At 35.7% G+C, this 19,798-nt stretch overlaps 1 protein-coding gene and 1 long non-coding RNA gene across 3 annotated transcripts in view; both read left to right on the top strand.

The window, feature by feature from the left end:
* ZNF385D (zinc finger protein 385D) overlaps positions 1-19,798 on the top strand; it is a 943,735-nt gene that overhangs the window by 12,828 nt on the left and 911,109 nt on the right. The gene's annotated exons all lie outside the window — the stretch shown is intronic.
* Positions 7,615-14,709, top strand: LOC109026409 (uncharacterized). The gene is made up of 2 exons (XR_002005434.2): positions 7,615-8,165; positions 14,044-14,709. It is a non-coding gene; the product is annotated as an uncharacterized lncRNA (long non-coding RNA).

The following is a 19,798-nucleotide window of genomic DNA, read 5'->3' as shown; positions in this document are numbered from 1 at the left end:
AATACTTTCCAAGAAAACATCACAACCATTACCAAAGAGGATATTTTTTAAGCTAGTCAAGTGCCTACAGCTTTAATAATCACAGTAATCCCAGCCAAAGCTGTTTCTTATTTGCAGCTTTGCTCTAGCCTCCCATTCATGTTTAAAAAGTGGCTCCATACATACGTTTAAGAACTCAATTATACATGTAAAATACCTTTTTATTGAACATTATGTTGCCTCTAGTATGTATATCTAATTCTCTCTTATAACGCAGGTTTAAAAAATAGTCATATGGCCAAGAAATATAAATGATATTATAAATTCATTTGTTTATATATGTTTCATAACTAGTTTCCTTACCAATGAGAGATATACTATCTGTATAGGACACTATTTCCTATCATTGTAACTGTCATTCCCGTTATCTCAAACTGAATTCATCATTTTACCCTTCCGTTCAGCTCCACTTCTTCTTGACATGACTGTCTCTCAATACCAAGGCTGTTTTCTCAGAGTTTAACTATTTCTTTACATTTAAATAGTAGATACCAATCTTGACACACAATGAGTTACAATGATTGCTCCGTTATCATTATATATTACTAAATATGGGGAACCTAAAAGGGTCCTGTCATTAGTATTGTTACATTTATTTTCTGGAAATCACCATTGCTGAAACCAGTCCTAAGTTCTATCAATATGCCCAAGGTAGTAGAGCCTCTGAAAATATTCAAGGAAGACTTTGCTTCATTTTTGAACAAAATGCAAACCTTTTAAAAATCTTATTTGTTCTTCTTTTATGAGACACCTGATCATTTTTTAGGTGACATTGGATTCTACAATACAGAAAAACCTCTTGAATGTAGCATAATAATACTTCTGTGTATATTTTAAGTTAATCAAATCAATTCCAGCGTCCTCCCAGCATTAACTAATGATGGTAGACCTAAAATGACCACTGAGATGTTATTCAACATTGGATTTTCATTTTGTTCCCAGTAATTAAGTTAAAATAATCAACCGTAGTAATCAAGTGTTTTTTTTGTTTTTGTTTTTTTTTTTGGTTTTTTTTGTTTGTTTGTTTGTTTTAATACGGGTAGTCAAGGCAGTATACTTTTTGCCTAATGTCAGAAAGGGATCATCTGCTTGAATTTCCTTGGTACTGGGCCTGGCTATGTAACCAGATGTCTTGTAGGGTTATGATATCTAGACACTAAGTCATACAGATGGTTCCAATAACTGTGTAGGTGAGTGTCTTTTTCATTTAACATTTAAGCCCCACTAGGCATCCATTATCAATGCTGTTCAGTCATTGTAATCCCTGGTAGCTCTGTTACTGTAAAGGCCATTCTAAACTTTTCCTTGCTTTTTAAGTCCTCTGTCCAATGCCTGCTCCACATTCAAAATAGTATCTTATTTTTGCTTCTCAGATGAAATAAAGACCATTAGGCAAGCACATCTCCAAAATTTCTCTTTTATTACAAGTCACAGCTCTATTTACCACCATTTTGATTCAAATCTCCTAATCTCAAAAGGATTACTGTCCCAATGCCCACTTATTTTATGATCGCACTTCCTCCTGGTGCTGCCTAAACATTTCATCAATTACTCATCGTCTCTCTTAAAACTTTACTCTCTCCCACCAGACCTGCTGTATTGTCCTCTATATAGAATAACTTTCTTCAAGCTGCTACTTGAATGCAGAATGCAACTTTTGAACAAAGTTGCATTTTGTTCAAAAATGAAGCTGTCTTCCTTGAATATTTGCAGAGGCTCTGTCACCTTGGGCATATTGATGGAATTTAGGACTGGTCTCAACAATGGTGAGATCTGGAAAACCTTTCCTTGGAATTGATGCCAGACTTTTGGAAAGGGCAGTATCTATGCTTTGTCTTCATTTCCTCACCTCAATTTGTCATATTTCTGAGACAATTTTTTGGTTATTACAAGTGAACTTTGTGTCACATCCAAAAGTCTCTTTTCAGTATTACTTCTTGAACATGCTGAAATATGACACTGCTGACTGTCCCTGTTATTCATTCAACAAATATTTATTGAGTGCCCAGTACTGCATAAGGTACAAACTTTGGAAATATGGATATAATTCAACATTTTCTTTCCAGGGGCTCAAAGGTAACTGGGAAAGAGAAAAATAGACCATTTAAAATATAGCATATCGAATGCTTGTAATGTTTAAATCTGTTCCCTAATATTTCTTGTTCTCCTTCTTCTGATCACCTGGAAGAATTGCAATTCTCCACCCCCTTGAAGTTAGGTTACTCCCGAAGTTATGTTATTGGCTGTGGCCAATGAAATGTGAATGGAAGTGATATGTCACTTTTGGCAGAAGATGTTAAAAGTTGGTGTGTGATTTGCTAAAGTTCCCTTTTCTTGTCAGAGACAAACAGTACTCCAGATGGTGAAGCCTTTGTTAACCTGTGACCCTGAGAGAATAACTTGGAACAGAGGACCTGTTGACCTAATATGAATATACTGAAGGAACAAGAAATAAGTTTTTTTTTCTTTAAGTTACTAGAATTTTAGGATTTTGATAGTTTAGCATAACCTAGCATATCCTGACTGATATAATGCTATAGTAGAAATGTAAATAAAATATTGTAAAGACATAACTGTATGCTTCCAAGAATTTATATCTGCACTTCCAAGTTTTCTACTAAACTTTTCAGTCACCTTAAAATCACCACATTAAAAAGAATTTCCTAAGACTATAAAAGTATTTGCTTGATTATAAGTGACATTAATTTATCTGTCTTGCATCTAATTGAAAGGTAGTAGAGGGTCTGTGAGAAAACCTGTCCACCACCAACCACAGCTATTTCTTACTGCATTTATTACTATAATTCAGAACTACTCTTCAGTTTGTATTTTCTCCCTTAAAAACTTCCTGAAACTTAAAAACAATTCAAGTTCACTTGGAAACTTGGAGATAATGATATATTCTGGTCTATTTTTCTTCCCATCTGAAAGCTTCATTGTGTTAAGACAGGAAAAGTACTATGTAATTATGTATGTGAACTTCTTGATAATCAATGATGGAATTTTCTTTTTATGTGCTAATGCTTATTCTTGCACTTTTTCATATAATTAATATGCTCAGTAAAATGTAGGTTTTATTATAACTTGCTATCTTGTTTCCTATACATTCTGAAGATAGGGTATTTTTTGGATAGTAAATGTTTTACTCACTTAATAGTAGACTGATTTTATTACCACTCAAACCTCCCATTCTTCATATATGATATTATCTTATTCTTTCTTTTAAATATTTCACCTTGAATCTACTTTGTAAAATGTTCAGAGCTATCTATCTTTCTATCACTCTATCATCTGTCTATCTAATCACTTTGCATTGACTAAACTCAGAAATATCCCATTTGAATGGCATTGTCTTTGATTTGTCGTCGATTCCTCTATTGCCATCTCTTAGGGAATTAAGTCATAACACTTTGCATTCTATGTATTATCTACCTATCTAATATTCATACAATACTTGCAACCACATCTTTATATTTCCTTGAAATCTTAGCTGTAAAGATGATCAGTTGGGAAACAGAGTTCTAGCACAGAAGACCTGCTGGAATCTCATTCAGACGGAAGTTTCTATAGCCAAGGACAACATTGTGTCTGGCCTCTTCTATCTCCTTCTCACCTTTCTTAGATTTGCCCTCACTATTTGCTGCCCCACTTCAAATACCCACTGTAAAATGCTTTCCTTAAAAAATCAAGGGATAGTAAAAGAGAAATCATACAAAGATAATACTTGAAACAACAGCATATACAAAACTTTTCATACCATACCCATTGAAATATACCTCCTGTGTGGTTTGCTGTTTCATGTGTAGACCATTTTAAAATGCCCAATAATAAGGCAAAACAGAGTACCTATGAGGTATAAACATAGATGCATTGTTATGTGGTATTTGTATGATTTGGTGTCTTGATTTCCACCTCCACACAGTCCTTGGAATTCAAAGTAGTTAAATCTCAAGCTGCTTAAAACATGCATATTTGCTTACATAGACTCATATACCTACACAAATTAACAAGTTTTATTTTTCTGCATAGGTTTTTTACATGCTGGATCTTTGGAAAGTAATTGGAAATATTTTTAGCCTACATGCATAAAAATGCTACTTACAAGATAACACACAGAATTTACTGAGTTATGTGTCTATTTGCTGTAACACAGCTTTTCATGTGTTGTAGCTTCTATATTTTTATGACCTGAAAATAAATTGTTCTTTGTTAACATGTTCTACTGATAAATTTGTGATATGGTTGTATACTGTGTATTCCAAAAATCTGTTTTTAATTATTCCTTGGGTTAAGGACAAATGAATGTTCCTTTCTTATACTCTATAGATGATTTAATTCCATAATATATTTTTTAGCTTGCTTCATGTCTGATACGTTGATTTTTAGAAGTTTTCCTGGAATTTTTTTTAACAGAGGATCTTTTCTTTCATCATCTTGCTAACATTGGCCAGCTTCTTCCTTTATTTCTTGGAATTCATTCCAGGTACCTTCTTTAAGTCATCATGGAGCTGATTGGCTTCTTTGTCTTAGTTGCTTTTTAGTTCTCTTAAACAGCTGGTGCTCTGAGACTTCATTTCATTTTTGTATACTCCTATTTTATTTATTATATCATATGTTGTTATTTTCCTAGGTCTGACTGTTGTTTTACTGAAATACATAACAAGTAACTATGTTAGAAAGAATATGTGTGATGTAAAATATAGATGTATAGATTCAGATGAGTCTTTACAAAAGAGTTGAAAACATATCCAGAGATTAAAAACTATGCATGTTATTTGATCTAACGAATCAACTTAGGGTAATTTCTTCTACAATGTATTTTTTAATGAAAATATCTCATACCCATAAAGATTTGATGATAAGTTTATAGTTGCAACTTTCTTTGCAAGTTGATGGAGACTATATAAAGGAACGAAAATGCGTTCCAACAACATGATACATGATATGGCAGAAAATACATCTATTGACATTGAAATACACTTACTATATCATAAGTAAATATAGAGGCTCACAAACAAATGTATAATTTCAATTTATCCAATTTTATAATTAAATTTGTATAATAAAGGGTACAAACAGTGTTGTTCAGTAGAACTTTCTGCAGTGAGGGTGATATTCTTCCTATATCTGTGTTTTCCTGTATGGTAGCCATGAGTGACACATGGCTATTGAGCATTTGAAATGTGGTTAGTGTGGCTAAGGAACTGAATTTCAAATTTTGCTTAAATTAAATAACCGCAACACCATATTAAACAGCACAGGCATAGAAGACTATTATACTCCAAGGACCTCATCATGATTGTTTCTGGTAAGGAGTCATTGATTATATGTTTTCCTGATGTTCTCTGTTATTGTCTGCATTTTTAAAATTAAGGTTATGATAAAAACAATATGGGAGTCACTAGTTTGAAGACAACGTGCCTGATGGATATTGTTATACCATTAAAACCATGGTAACTAAATAATTCCTTAAGGTTTTAATGTATAATTTATTATACATTATTTATTCAATTTAATTGAATGAATACAATTTAATTTAAATGAATACAATCTATTCATTTCCTTCTTATCAAGATTTCTGTCATATTTTGGAGATAATTAAATTTTTATAAGGTATTTGACTGTGTCTCTTGGATTGAGTTTGTGTTTTTCAAAGATAGAAAAATATTTTTCATAATAGCAACAGCAGCCAACATTTATCCAGACTAAGTGTGGAGCACTACTTTACATACATTAACTCTAATCCTTACTGTATCTACTTGAAATATGTACTGATGTTTTCTTCATCTTGTAAATGAAAAAACTCAAGAAACTGAGATACAGAAAATGTTCATAGCTTGCCTAAGATTACTCAGTTGGAAAATGGGGATGGGGAGTTGGAGAACTGGCTTTCAAACCAAGGCGATATAAAAAATCCAGTAATCAGTATAACTATGTTTCTCTTTCCACATTCAGCAGAGGGGATGCTAGTGAGAAGCAGATGGAGTATTGGAGTTAACAGAGGTATGGTCTGGCCAACCAAAAAAAAAGAAGATAATGCAAGAAAAAGGCAAGGGAATGGAGGGTGCATATGTGTTTGTGATTAGAATGATTGCCCATGGAATTTATATTGGATAAGAAGGAAAATGAGGAACACTGAAATGTGGGGAGGAGGGAGATCAACAATGATTTCAGTCCTGGTAGTAGAACATGTGAGCCAGAAAGATAGGAGGTTGGCAAGTGAGATGTTTGAGATTTGGGAAAAGATACACTTATTTGCTCAGTTAATAGGAAAGTGTAAAGATGAGAGTGTGGCTGAGGTAGGATGGAGAGTAAGATTGCTCTAGTTAAAGGAGTGAAGGAACAGGACTATAGAAGGACTGTCTAATTGCATATTGAAATCACCATGAGTTATGACAAAAGTAGTTTTGAAAAGAGTGATCATGAGACAAGATCTAAAATTTTGAAGTGGGTAGTGAATAACTGCAACAAGGAAGGGGGGATAGTGCTACAGTCCGAGGACATAGGATTGATCTCCACATTCTATTGTTGTGATGGCAGGGTGTGGCACATAGCAAACAATTATATCAGGACATCGTGAATTCAAATTGGGCACATCTCCTGTACTTGGAGGGCTACCAAATATACAGAGACTGCAACAATAAATCAGGGAGAAGTGATTGTATTTTGCATGAAATTTTCTGAACCACTGACCTGGATGACAACCTGATGCTGCTTGGGCATGGTCATGGTCCAGGAGACATGGTGGAATTCAAAGAGGCAGTGCCAAGGGCACAGCCTGTGCTTCTGTTACTTGGCATGGCACAGATGAGTGAATGGCCCCATTTTTCTAATAGGGGGACCTACACTGAATGAAGAGATTCCAGTAGCAAGAAGCTCTGGCAGGCCTGTGGATTTAAGCTAAACCAGACTTCCCACACCAGAAATTTGCTTGAGGTGGAAGGAATAGGGTGTAACAAACGCAGCTTCCTTAGCTACGGCCTGTGCAGAGAACTCAACATCTTTTTTCCTCCTCTTCCTTCTTACCTTATCTTTGGTGGAATAAGGAACCATCTAGAAACAAAGACATTGTGACATAAGATGAGGCCTCATGTCCCTCCATGTAGAACTCTAGGGCTTGGAGGGAAGGAAGAGAGCTTCTAATCACATACGAAAATGAGGTTTTAAAATGGATATTGAGTGACTCTTAACAACTTGAAAGTGACTGTAAGATTATACAATTAGACTAAAATGTGATAGGAGCCTGCTATCTAATGGAAAGAGGGACTTGAACAGAAAACACGTAATAGTTGTTTGTGGAAAACTATGTATGCCTCCAAATTTTTATCTACTGAATATGTTTAGAGTGAATGAATTACTCAGATTTGCTTATAATTTGGAATTGATTGGTGAAAACCTCAGGATGTTTGTACATAAACCTTTAGTGATAGGAAGTTACAGAGACCTGGATGGTTGCTGTGTTCAGTAAGGTCAAGATAAAGCTACTCACTAAAAATGTGTTAGGGAATGATTATATTATAAGAATCAAAGATCCAAAGAAATCTCTTAATTTGAAATCCAAGAATCTTAAGACAAATCGCCCATCTGGGCTGTGAATCACATTTTTCACCTTGGAAAATGTAAACCTCAGTCACACCGTGTCATGCGCAGGAACAGAGATAACGTGTGATTGTGAAAGGAGGCTCTGCTAACCTAAATGGATCTAAACTGCCTAAAATGCTTTGCAATGCCTTGGTGAACTCACCTCGTGTTGTAGGTAATTGAACATGTTCAGAAGTTTATTAGATGAGGAATGGGAGGAAATCCTGTCAAAGATTTTTAGGCAGGAAACTGGTAACTTTTGCCTTACTTCTTTCTTCAATTTTGCTTTCACATGTGCCAGGAAAAGTAAGGATTGTGAATTACCTCCTACTTAAACTTATTACAGACTTCTTAGTCTTGCAGGGTGGAAGAAAGTCTGTGATACCCATCATATTGCTGGAGAATCATTTCTTCCTTGCCACTGTGTAAAGGTTTGTGGCTGGCTCAGATAAGGAAACATTAACATATCCCTTTTATGTTGGCTACATGAACAATATGAGGTGATGATACAAAAGATGTATAAAAGAAAGCCCACATAAGGATGAGTAAGTACACAAGCAGTTCTTTTCTCTCTCTTCAGGTTAGCACCATTTTCATTCTATATTTGGAAGGAAAACTAGCTTAAATCTCTCACTCAGCCTGATTTTTGAATTGCCTTCTCTTTTTATGGTGGAGGGCAAGCAATTCAGATCTCTGGATTATGAATTTTGTGAAACCCATGATAGTACTATTACTTGAAGCCTGTGTTGAAGATATAAGAGTTAATCTTTAATGTGCTTTGTGATATGTATTTATTTAGTCTCAAACTACCACCAAGTATCATTGTAGGCTTGTTTGCACTGGATTTTTAGCTTACTCTCATTATACAGTTATTGAATGTATTTGTATTTGAAGCTATATTTGTAGTTATAGCAAGTGTACTGCTTATATTGTAGCATTGTGTATAAAAATCTGATTTAGATTTTTGGAATGCTAGTATCTGGAAAATACCCTTAAAGTATTTTCCAGACAGCTTGGCCAAGTATTTCAGTAATTATGCTTGTTAGCTTTTATTATTTATATCTCTTGTGTCTTAGTATCCCTTGTCTTTGTATAAACTGCTCATTTCTGAGAGAATCTTTCAGAAAGTTCTAAATTAAATAAGAATGGTCTAAGGAGAAAAGATAGGTAGATATATATTGCTGTGCTTTCTAGGGAGGGGCTTTGATAGAATCTCAGTGACATTAGAATGCAGCATATTCGTTTAGCTGGGCTAAAATTACTGTTTTTATGGAAAACAAAACCATTTCTGGCTACTTTGCATTCCTATAAAATAACCTGAGTGGTTATTTTATCAGGCTAATTGCTTTTTTAAATTAACATTTTTATTTTGAGATAATTGTAGATATACATGCAGCTGTAAGAACCAATATAAATTGTCCTTTACTGATGTCAGTGTAGCATTGTGGATAAGAGTATGTGCCAGGGGAAGCGGGTCTATTGAATCTCTTCTAACATGTCCTAATTATGATATCTTAAGGTAAGTTGTGCAGCCTTACTGAGAGTGAGTTTCTTCATCAGTGAAGTGAAAAATAATGTATATCCCCCAGAATGGTTTTAGATATACCTAGGGTTTAAGGTATGCCTGCCATGCAATAAGTGGTGCTTATTAACAGTATCTTTAAAATGTGATGAATTCTAGCTCTGGTTTTAGTGCCACAGAAGAATGTCTTTTACACATTCAAAAGGAGCACTCTGTCAAGAAGTGTGTTCATTCTAGAAAGGAAGTTATAATTGCATGTGAAAAAAACAAAAAAAAAGAAATACATTATCTTTTGGAGTATTGTTACTTGAGTATATGCTTATCTTCACTGAATTATAAGCTCTACAAAGATAATGGCTAGGTGATATTTTGTACATAAGGTGTCTTCAACAAATATTAATTGAATTAAGAATTTGCTAAGGTTTGTCAAGCCTGGAATCAATAGCTTATACACACAGATTTATCATGGACTGGTGCTACAAATGCTCATAGTTAGAACTTTGATCATTAATAGGGCAAAATATTTTATCGTCAATATTTTATTATGATATCATCCACATTTGGGTTCAAAGGTGAGTAATTAAACACATGGGTAATCCCATCCTAAAGGGTTTTAGGACACAAAGAAATTTTTACTGAGATATTTTTCAACCACACATCTTTTCCTTTTAAAAAATATTATTGAATCTGAAGTGAAAAGACATAAAAACAATGCAAAGCGGAGACACAGTTATAAGCAACTAATATTAACATGTTGAAACGATTATGAATTTTTTCTGGGGTAAACTTCTTTGCATGTAAATGCTTAGTCTAAAGTCATGGAAAGCAGTATTGTATTGGACATCCAGGCCTTGAGCATTGTGAATTCATAAGACAGGAGGAGAAAACTTTAGAAAGTTCTACCAAACATTTTTTGGTTATATTCTGAACAAATAAACCAAACTCTATATTCATGTGTACTTACAACATAACCAAGGTTTATTTCACATTTTATGCATTGCATTATTATTATTATTTCACACTTGTAATCTTTTGCTTATATTTTACAACTTCATGAGTGGTTACATCTTATATTATTAATTGGTTATTGTCCTACACAAGAATTCAGAAAATTAGTAATGGCAATGTCTAGAAATTTATCGAAGTTAGTAGTTCTCAGTGTACTTTTGAATTTTCTTTCATTTTCATGCTAAGTGTGGTTGGACCCAGACCATAAATATTGCACTGGAAACTGCATAAAAATTCATGTGTCCTGTTGATTTATGGTCCAGTGCATTTATTATCTGTCACACATCCTTGATCATATATGCCTTCCATTTTTTAAAATGAAGGATTTCCAGAAATAGTAAAACCTTGGGTTTGGTCCCAGAAATGTCAAATCTTATAAAAGATGTTTTACAAAGTATGTTCAATTGCATTATCTTGTTTATTTCTCTTTCTTGAAGAGTAAATGTTCAGTATGTGTGAGGTAGGAAACACAGATATCACCAGTGTACACTTAAGAAGATTGGGAAGTTATTATCTCAGAGAATGGCATTGCCACTAGAACACGAAACAACTAGCTCCACACTGAGTAGTCTTTCCATTGAATCACATTTTTCCTACGCAAGGCCCCTAGGAACACTATTCATATTGTGACAGTGAATATGGTGAACAAGTAATTCATACTGTAATTATCTAGGTTCAACTTGAGATTCTTCTGCTGCTGCTACTATTCAGCCAAACATGTATTTGCTTGTTTATTTCATGGGCTCATTTAATTCTGAAAGCATTTAGTGAGTGCTAGGTACTGTTCTAGGCACTCAGCATACAAAGATTAATAAGTATTGGGATTTTTACCCTTGAGAGAGGTATAGTATAGAGAAGGAGACATGGAGTTCTGAATTTTAAGCAAATATTAACCTAAATGAAGAGTAATTATGTAGTAAAATTAATTGCTTAGATCATGAATAGAACAATTAGCATATGCTCTGGTTGGAGTCATTTGCTCTCAGATAACTCCTGGAATGAACAACTTTATGTAATTATGCCATTTAATGGCTAGCTTTGTCTACATGCTTGTATTAGTTTGCCAGGGCTGTCAAAACAAAGTACCACAGACTGAGTGGGTTAAAAAACAGAAATTTAATTTCTCATAGTTCTAGAAGCCAGAAGTCTGCTATCACCATGCCTCTCTCCTTAACTGGTAGATAGCAGTCTTCTGCCAGACTCTTCACGTGATATTCCCCTATAAGTGCCTGTACCCTACTTTCTCTCTCCTCCCTCCCTCCCTCCCTCCCTACCTCCCTCCCTTCCTTTCTTTCTTTCTTTCTACAGCGTTTTGCTCTTGTCGCCCAGGCTGGAGAGTGCAATGGCGTGATCTCGGCTCACCGCAACTTCCACCTCCCGGGTTCAGGCAATTCTCCTGCCTCAGACTCTGGAGTAGCTGGGATTATAGGCATGCACCACCACACTCGGCTAATTTTGTATTTTTTTTTTTTTTTTTTTTTTTTAGTAGTGATGGGGTTTCTCCATGTTGGTCAGGCTGGTCTTGAACTCCTGACCTCAGGTAATCTGCCTGCCTCGGCCACCCAAAGTACTGGGATTACAGGCGTGAGCCACGGCACCCAGCCTACTTTCCCCTTCTTATAAGGTTATTATTCAAATAGGATTAGGGACCATGCTAACAACTTCATTTTTAGTAATCACTTTAAAGGTTATCCTAAAATAGTCACATTCTGAGGTAATGGGTTTAGGACTTCAACATAGAATTTTTTTGGTGGGGGTGCATAAGTTAGCTCATAACAGTGCCTTTGTAACAATGGGCTTATATTACTTAAGAAAAAGCCGGTTAATCACTATTTGCCTGTTTTCTCCTATTAATATAGGCTCCTTGAAAGACAGGTACCAGTTAAAAAATGTATATTATTATTTATATTCTAAGCGTAGACCTTAGTTAGATTTCGTACATGCTGCAATTATCACAAAATTCCAGAAGTAGAGGTACTATAATTTCTTCAGGAATTTATTCATATTTCAGGTGAAACAAGAAAAAGCAATCATATTGAAGGCAACTCTAGATATTGCACATTCCATTTTATCCAATTTAGTTGTTTGAGTGATGTGTGAGTTTATTGAAATAAGAAACTTAGAATGTTCTTAATTTATATGCAAAATTGAAGGGTTTTTTTGAGAGACTATATAGTTCTGTATAAATGTGGTTTTAGAAATTTTGTTCCCAAATTTAATAGCTGAGATTTTCTTCCATTCCCATCTTTTTGTGTAATCCTCTATTGTTAAGGGCATGCATAAAGTGAAACAGTCATATCATTTTTAAATCTTAGCAACAGTTTATCTTAACCTTTCTAACAATGCTACCAAGCTGGAGAATCTATTTTTATTTAGCTTCTAACTCAGATTTTGATTTTGTTGAGCATCAAATGATCTAAGTTTCTATTGATATGTCTGATTGTTTTGAAACTGTGCAGTTTTTCTGATGTTAGCTAGCCTTTTCTAAAATTGAGTCAGCTTCCACTTACTTTCTCTTCCTTGGGGGCTATAGATCAAGTACAGTTTACTATTATGATACTGGGAGAGACCTTTTGACTTCAGTTCAGAACTGTATAGATCAAAACTCAAGGAGAGAAATCTTTCTTCCCTGCAGTGGTTTGACCTGAAATAACTGGGTTCTAATGCTACCAACAAAATATTTTCTTATAAATTGAATTTTGTCAAAGCTATTTTTAACATCTCCATGATAAACTTAATTAAATGCATTGTTTAAAGATGAATAAACATGTTATGAGCAAACCATATGATTTTGCTCTATAGCTCAAAATGAAACACATTTTTTTGTAAAGGGTAATGAAAACATACAATATGGTGCAAAATATGTGTCTCTCTCTTTATGTCACTTTCATTTTTGCAGTGTCTTACATTAATCCTTGAAGTTTTACTCTTTGTTTGTACATTATGTGGGTTGGCAGTTATAGGAGATTCAAAGTCCCAAATGGTCAACTACTTAGGTGGATACTTGTCTTTGTATTCTCCACTAGCATATTAACAACATCTGACTGATCATAAACCAGAACAGAATGAAAAATGCCATTATGATAGTGTAGTGTCGCACTCTGGATAAAAAGGAAATTTTCTTTTTAAAGTAGGCAAAAGTGGTAGTTTGCATTTAACATCGACACATTTGAAAACTCCCTTGCTGTCTGTATTTTCATGATTAGTATAAAATGCACTGGGTTTTTTTTGAGGTGAGAGAAGGGAACTGAATTTTTTTAAAAAGAACATATAAAATAGCACTTAACTCTTGAACAATGGTTTCTAAATTGTATAAAAGGCAAATGGTAGTTAAGAGTCAGGTGTCCACTGCCTGGGTTTAGATTAAAATTTTTATCACCTATTGGATTTGGTTCATTGGATACATTTTACACCCATTAAACTTTAGTTTTCTTCTTGGTATAATGGGATAATAATTTGTAAACTCATAAGTTGTTCTTGGGATAAAATGAAATAGTGAATATAAAAGCACTTCACATAATATTGAATGCATGGCAAATGCTTTATAAATTTAACTTGTTATGATTGTTATTAAAACATTTCAAAATAGAATGAAGGAAAATATCCCAGTACAGTGCTTCAAAAAATCCAGATTGCCTTTTTTTTCCCAACAGATATGTCGTTATTTGTATTTAGACAAATATTTTTGGAAAAAGAAATGAATATTTCTTTGAGGAAAAACGTCTATTCCTTTGAGCTGAAGAAAGTGGTAGACAGAAATTTATGGAGCCTGGCTTATAAATTAAGTCATTCTATAGGCATAAAGGCTAACAGGAGTGGGAAATATGAAAATAAATTCATGTATGTCAGGGAGTGCCAAGGGAGTAAAGCAGACATTCAATTTCCATTTTCAGCTCATTGCAGTTGGGTTCCAGGAAAAGCACACCCCATGAGGAGATGAGTATGCAAGGAGTTCTTTTTGGGATCAACACATATAGAAGAGAAGAAAGCAGCATCGGGACAAGGGAGAAGCCGAACTGTGATGCAGTCAGCTTTCAGCGAAGCCATGGGAGCTCTAGAACTGGAATAGCCCCTCAGAGATGCCCTGACTTGGGCAAGAGTGCAGACTTTATACCTCCATGTTGACCAGTCATTGCATGCACACTGCGAGATCTGAGAGACCCTGGGAAAGGGACATGATCTTGGACTAGGGGACTGTCTTCCCCTAAGTGAAATAATTGGATGTATTAGCCAGTAGCACTTCTAGAAGCTGGAAGATGAAGTCATGTAGTTCTGAAGGGGGGCATCTGGGTTTCACAGCTCAGCACTCGTTACACAGCCGCGATTCTGTACCTAGCTGCTTTATTTTCTCTGTACATAAGTTATATTAAGCATCTATTTACTTTGTTATTGTTTGACGTTCCCCAAAGTGAAAACTCCGTGATAGCAAGGGATGTGCCTGTCTTGTGTATCTCCATTGCCTAAAATGGTGCTTGGGATATTGTTGTCATTTACTGTCAAAAGAAATAATCTAAGGTATTTGCTTAATAAACGAATGTGAAGTTTTTGTGTTTTAGAAATCAGGATTTTACTTTATGTTTAAAGAGATGAGTAATTACACAGCTTTCAGTCATTGAAAATGTAGGTTCATTTATTTTTGAAGTGTCAAACAAAGATATTGACTATGGTAAGATAGACTGAAGAGTTGGAAACCTTTTGCTCTGTATCTGGTATGGTATACTAGTAGAGTTACCTGGACCGTGAAATAATTGAGTTAGTAGAGAACTACATAAAGGCAGTCTATAACTAAAACAATAATATTAAAATTATTAATATGGTTTGCATTGATTATTATTGTTATTATAGTTAATACTGTATCACATAGCACCTGTTGAATAGCAATGTGTGAGAAATGTATACTAGGACCCATGATGATCATAAACAGTTATTACACCTGTGCTTTGTAGAGTTTCTCAAAATAAGGTTCCCTGAATCACCCATGACTGAATCGTATAGGAAGCATGAAAATGTAGAAATTTTGGGCCCAAGCTTCTCACTTGGATAGGGCTGAGCAACTACATTGTTCAAAATCTTCCCAGGTCACTGTCATGCACACTGAAGTTTAAATAGTTTAGTTGGTGAATCAAATCATAGACCTACAAAAGGGAACAAAGGGAAATAGAACCAGCATTTACTCATCCCCTGTTTTGTACCACAGGTGTATTAATGATTTATCCTCATTAAATATACTTAATCTTTACAAACAAGAAGTCTAAAATGTTACTGCTGAAAGAAAATACTAGCCTGGTGCAGTGGCTCACACCTGTAGTCCTAGCACGTTGGGAGACAGAGGCAGGCAGATCACTAGAGCCCAGGAGTTTGAGACAAGCCTGAGCAACATGGCAAAACCCCTTCTCTACAAAAAATACAAACAAAACAAAACAAAAAAACAAAAAAAGAAAACCCCAAAATGAGGCAGGCATGGTGGTATGCAACCGTAGTCCTAGATACTCAGGAGGCTGAGGCAGGAGAATCACTTGAGTCCGGGAGGTCAAGGCTGCTGTGAGCTGTGATCACATCACTGCACTCTAGCTTGGGTGACAGAGCGAGGAGACCCTGTCTCAAAACTAAAACAACAGCAACAATAAAATACCTATTTAAAGCAAAGGTAATATTATCCTTGCTTTTAAGATGAGGGGACTGAAGCTCTGAGGAATTAGTAATCCTGCAGTCAGTAGTGAGTAGAGATGAAATTTTATCCAGTCTAACTCCAAAACCTTTCTTTTCTACTGGATTATGATACTTCCTGGTCATGTAATTTCACACACACACACACACATACACACACACACCCCACCCCACCCCACCCCACCCATGTGCCTATAAAAATTCTACAAAACACAAGAGGCCAAATGGAAGAGTTTGTCATCAATTTTCACAGGACTGATATACAATTTTTGCAATTAGTTCACTGCAAAGAGGGATCCCTATCTTCTGGGGAGGCATCATGAAGGAAGAGGGTTGAGTTGGATCTTAAATAATGAATGGAAAGTAGACAATAAAAGAGAAGTCAAAATAGTCTTTTCACTTGTTCATTTTTTTTAATGGATGTGGTAAAATGTAAATATGCAGGGGGTACAGCCCAGTAGTCGGGGAATTAATAAGCATTCCAGGTAATTTAAATTTACATTCAAGTGTGAGAATGACTATACAAGGGGCACTGAATGTGATATTGTTTTCTGATAAAAAGAAAAAATAGTAAAATATTCTAGGTCTATTAATGTTCTCAGATGCAAGCATTAAAAACTGACTTTAGTAGGCTTAATCAGGATGGAAATTTATTAGAAGAATATTGGGTAGCTTGTAGGGTCAATGAGATTAGTAGGGAGTGAGGTGAAGAAATGGGCAGGAACTGAAGAGGTCAGAAGATCAAGGAACATGGCCAAGGCCAAACCACAGGTACAGTCAGTAGAATTCTCTTTTGCTGTTGCCACGGACACTGCTGCCACTGGACAAGTGCTGCTACTCCCACCAGGGTAGTCCCACCAGGGGAATTAGTTGTTGCCTAGTTGTTCCTGTGTATCCCTCCAGTTCCAAAGTCCTCAGTAGGGGTCTCTGACTGGCTGAACTGAAGTCACTTGTTCAACTCTTGGTCCTGGAAATAAAGAGGAAGTATGTGTGGACACCTTTGGCTTCCACAGTAGAAAATTCCCTGAAATGGAAACGTAGATCTGTCAAAATCATTGCTGGGTTGTTTTGTTTTGTTTAGTGAGTGATTTCAAAGACACTAATGGTTTTAATGATGGGTCTTGAATTAGCTCTTTTATGTCAATGCTGTCAAATACAAATACAATACAATCTATATACATTTTAACATGTCTAGTAACTACACTTTAAAAAGTAAAAAGAGGCAGGAAAATGTAAATAATTTAACCACATATCTCCAAATATGTATCATTAAAACGTATAATCAATATAAAACAATATTAATGAGATATTTGATCATTTTTCTAAGTCTTTGAAATCAGGTGTGTATTTGTTCATAACAGCACATCTCAATTTGGACTGGTCATGTTTCAAATGCTCAATAGCTACCTGAAGCTAGAGGCTACCACTGGACACAGAAGCTTTAGATTATTAGGTATCTTCAACTGTGGTTTGGAATAGTCAGGAGGCTTTTGAGATTGAGGTCTCTTGGAGAAGTTCTTTCCAAAACGACTTTGGGCACATGACTTAATTATAATCCATTGGAGACATTTCTTCAAGGGCTGAGGTATTATTTTCTATATTCTTTGCTTGTTGGTGTTCTAGCAATTCATGGAAAATCACCCTGGAGAGTACGTAACAATTAATAGTTCAGCACTGCTTCTGTTTTCCTTTTCTTGCTTAAAAAGCTCCAGTAACTGTCTGTTGCATGTAGGTTAAAACTCTAACCTTCTGCAGAGATCTGTTCTTTGGGTAATTGTCATGCACTTCTGTCATAAAGTATTGCGAAGATTATGGGATATATATGAGTTTCTAAATAAGTTGTTCAGGTAGATGAAAAAGGAGACAATTCTAGATCCAGGGAGAAAAGCCTGGATGGTCAGATTCATAGAGTTTACAAGTAAATAATTAGCAGAACTTGATTGTAAGTCTACAGGAGATATTAAAACTAAAGGTAGGACTGAGGTTTTAGCCTGAGTAACTGGTAAAATGAAATTATCATTGATAATAATTCATTCAGTCTTTTTTTTTTTTTTTTTTTTTTTGAGGCAGAGTCTTGCTCTGTCGCCCAGGCTGGAGTGCAATGGGGCTATCTCTGCTCACTGCAAGCTCCGCCTCCTGGGTTCACGCCATTCTCCTGCCTCAGCCTCCCGAGTAGCTGGGACTACAGGTTCCCAGCACCATGCCCGGCTAATTTTTTTTTTGTGTTTTTAGTAGAGACGGGGTTTCACCGTGTTAGCCAGGATGGTCTCGATTTCCTGACCTCGTGATCTGCCTGCCTTGGCCTCCCAAAGTGCTGGGATTACAGGCGTGAGCCACCGCGCCCGGCCTCATTCAGTCTTTTAATTCATTAAACAGTTTTCAGTGTTAACTATGTACTTGGCACTTTTCTGAAAGCCAGGGATATTACCATAATTAACAGTAATAGCTCAAATTTACTGAGCACCTACTATGTGCCTGGCATTAATATAAGTTATTTACAAGAAATAGTATTGTTTTAAGGATTATAATGCATTAATAGCTTAGGAGATGTTGAATGATAAGTAGAAGAGCTCAGAGTTATAATTTCATTCCATTTGATTCCATAGGTAGTTATGAGTTTGATGCTCCTAATCCCTACATTTTATAGCCTCCAAAAGATATGACTATCAACTTTGTTTGATGTTAACTTTTGTGGTATTTACGTTTTATAGTGAATAGTAATGGAGGAGGAATAAAGGAATATCCCTTTGCCATTCAGATAGTGGATAATATTTTTTGGTTCATTCCAAATGGTGCTTTAAAAAATTAGTTGAAGATATGAGACTGACCTCTAGAGATGTCAGAAGAGAATATATGGAGAAGGAGGTTTGTAGGTTGTTGGACAGTGAACTTTTTAAAATAAAGGTCCAGAAAGCAAGTATTTTAGGCATTCTGGGCCCTATGATCTCTGTCACAACTCCTCAACTTAGTCCTTGTAGCAAAATCAGCCATAAGCTACATGTCATAGATGGGTGTGATTGTGTCCCAAAACAAGTTTATTTACAAAAGCAGGTGGCAGGCACATTTAGCCTGTGGACTCTAATTTGTGTCCTTCTGATGCAGATAAAAGTATTATTATAATATGTTAAGAGTTTGAAGAGAGATTGGTAATAATATAATCTACTCGTTTTTTGTAGGTATTGAGATAGCAGAAGTACAAGGAAAATAAACTTTCTTGAAATCTTTGATGTTTCCAGAACTAGAATAAGAAACCAGGTTTCCTTGATTCTTTTTCTAAGTCCCTAGCCATCATAACTCTGTTTTGAAAGACCTTGCTTTGTCACCTTAATGGTGATGAAGTTATCCTATGTGGTAAGTAGACCATGACCTGGACCGCCATTGACCTGATAATATGGGAAGAGATAGAATATACAAAGGAAAGATGTCCTGGTAGCATAGCAAAGAATTCCCTTGTGATAGTTGGTAGAAATTGAAGCTGACATGGCTCCTGCCCTGGCTTACTGGCATAAAAGGCAGTGAGCCTGTGGTTGTGGATTCCTTATCCTTTATATGTGGGTGCAGTTAATTACTTATGCTGGTCGTACATTCATGTGAATGTAAGGAGACACTAGGAAGGTGGGTCCTATCATGTACTTGTATTTGTATCTCTTGTATGTCTTATGTCCTATTCACATCTTATTATTATTATTTTGGAGACAGTCTCACTCTGTCACCCAGGCTGTAGTGCAGTGGCACAGTCTGAACTCACCACAACCTCCACGTCCCAGGTTCAAGCGATTCTCCTGCCTCGGCTTCCCAAGTAGCTAGGATTACAGGCGTGCACCACATCACCCAGATAATTTTTGTATTTTTAGTAGAGACAAGGTTTCACCATGTTGGCCAGGCTGGTCTGAAACTCCTGACCTCAGGTGATCCACCTGCCTTGGCCTCAGAAAGTGCTGAGATTACAGGTGTGAGCCACCACGCCCACCTCACTTCTTA

This window comes from Gorilla gorilla, chromosome 2 (genome assembly GCF_029281585.2).
Source record: "Gorilla gorilla gorilla isolate KB3781 chromosome 2, NHGRI_mGorGor1-v2.1_pri, whole genome shotgun sequence".
Taxonomy (NCBI): Eukaryota; Metazoa; Chordata; class Mammalia; order Primates; family Hominidae; genus Gorilla; species Gorilla gorilla.
This window is presented reverse-complemented; position numbering and strand designations above follow the sequence as displayed.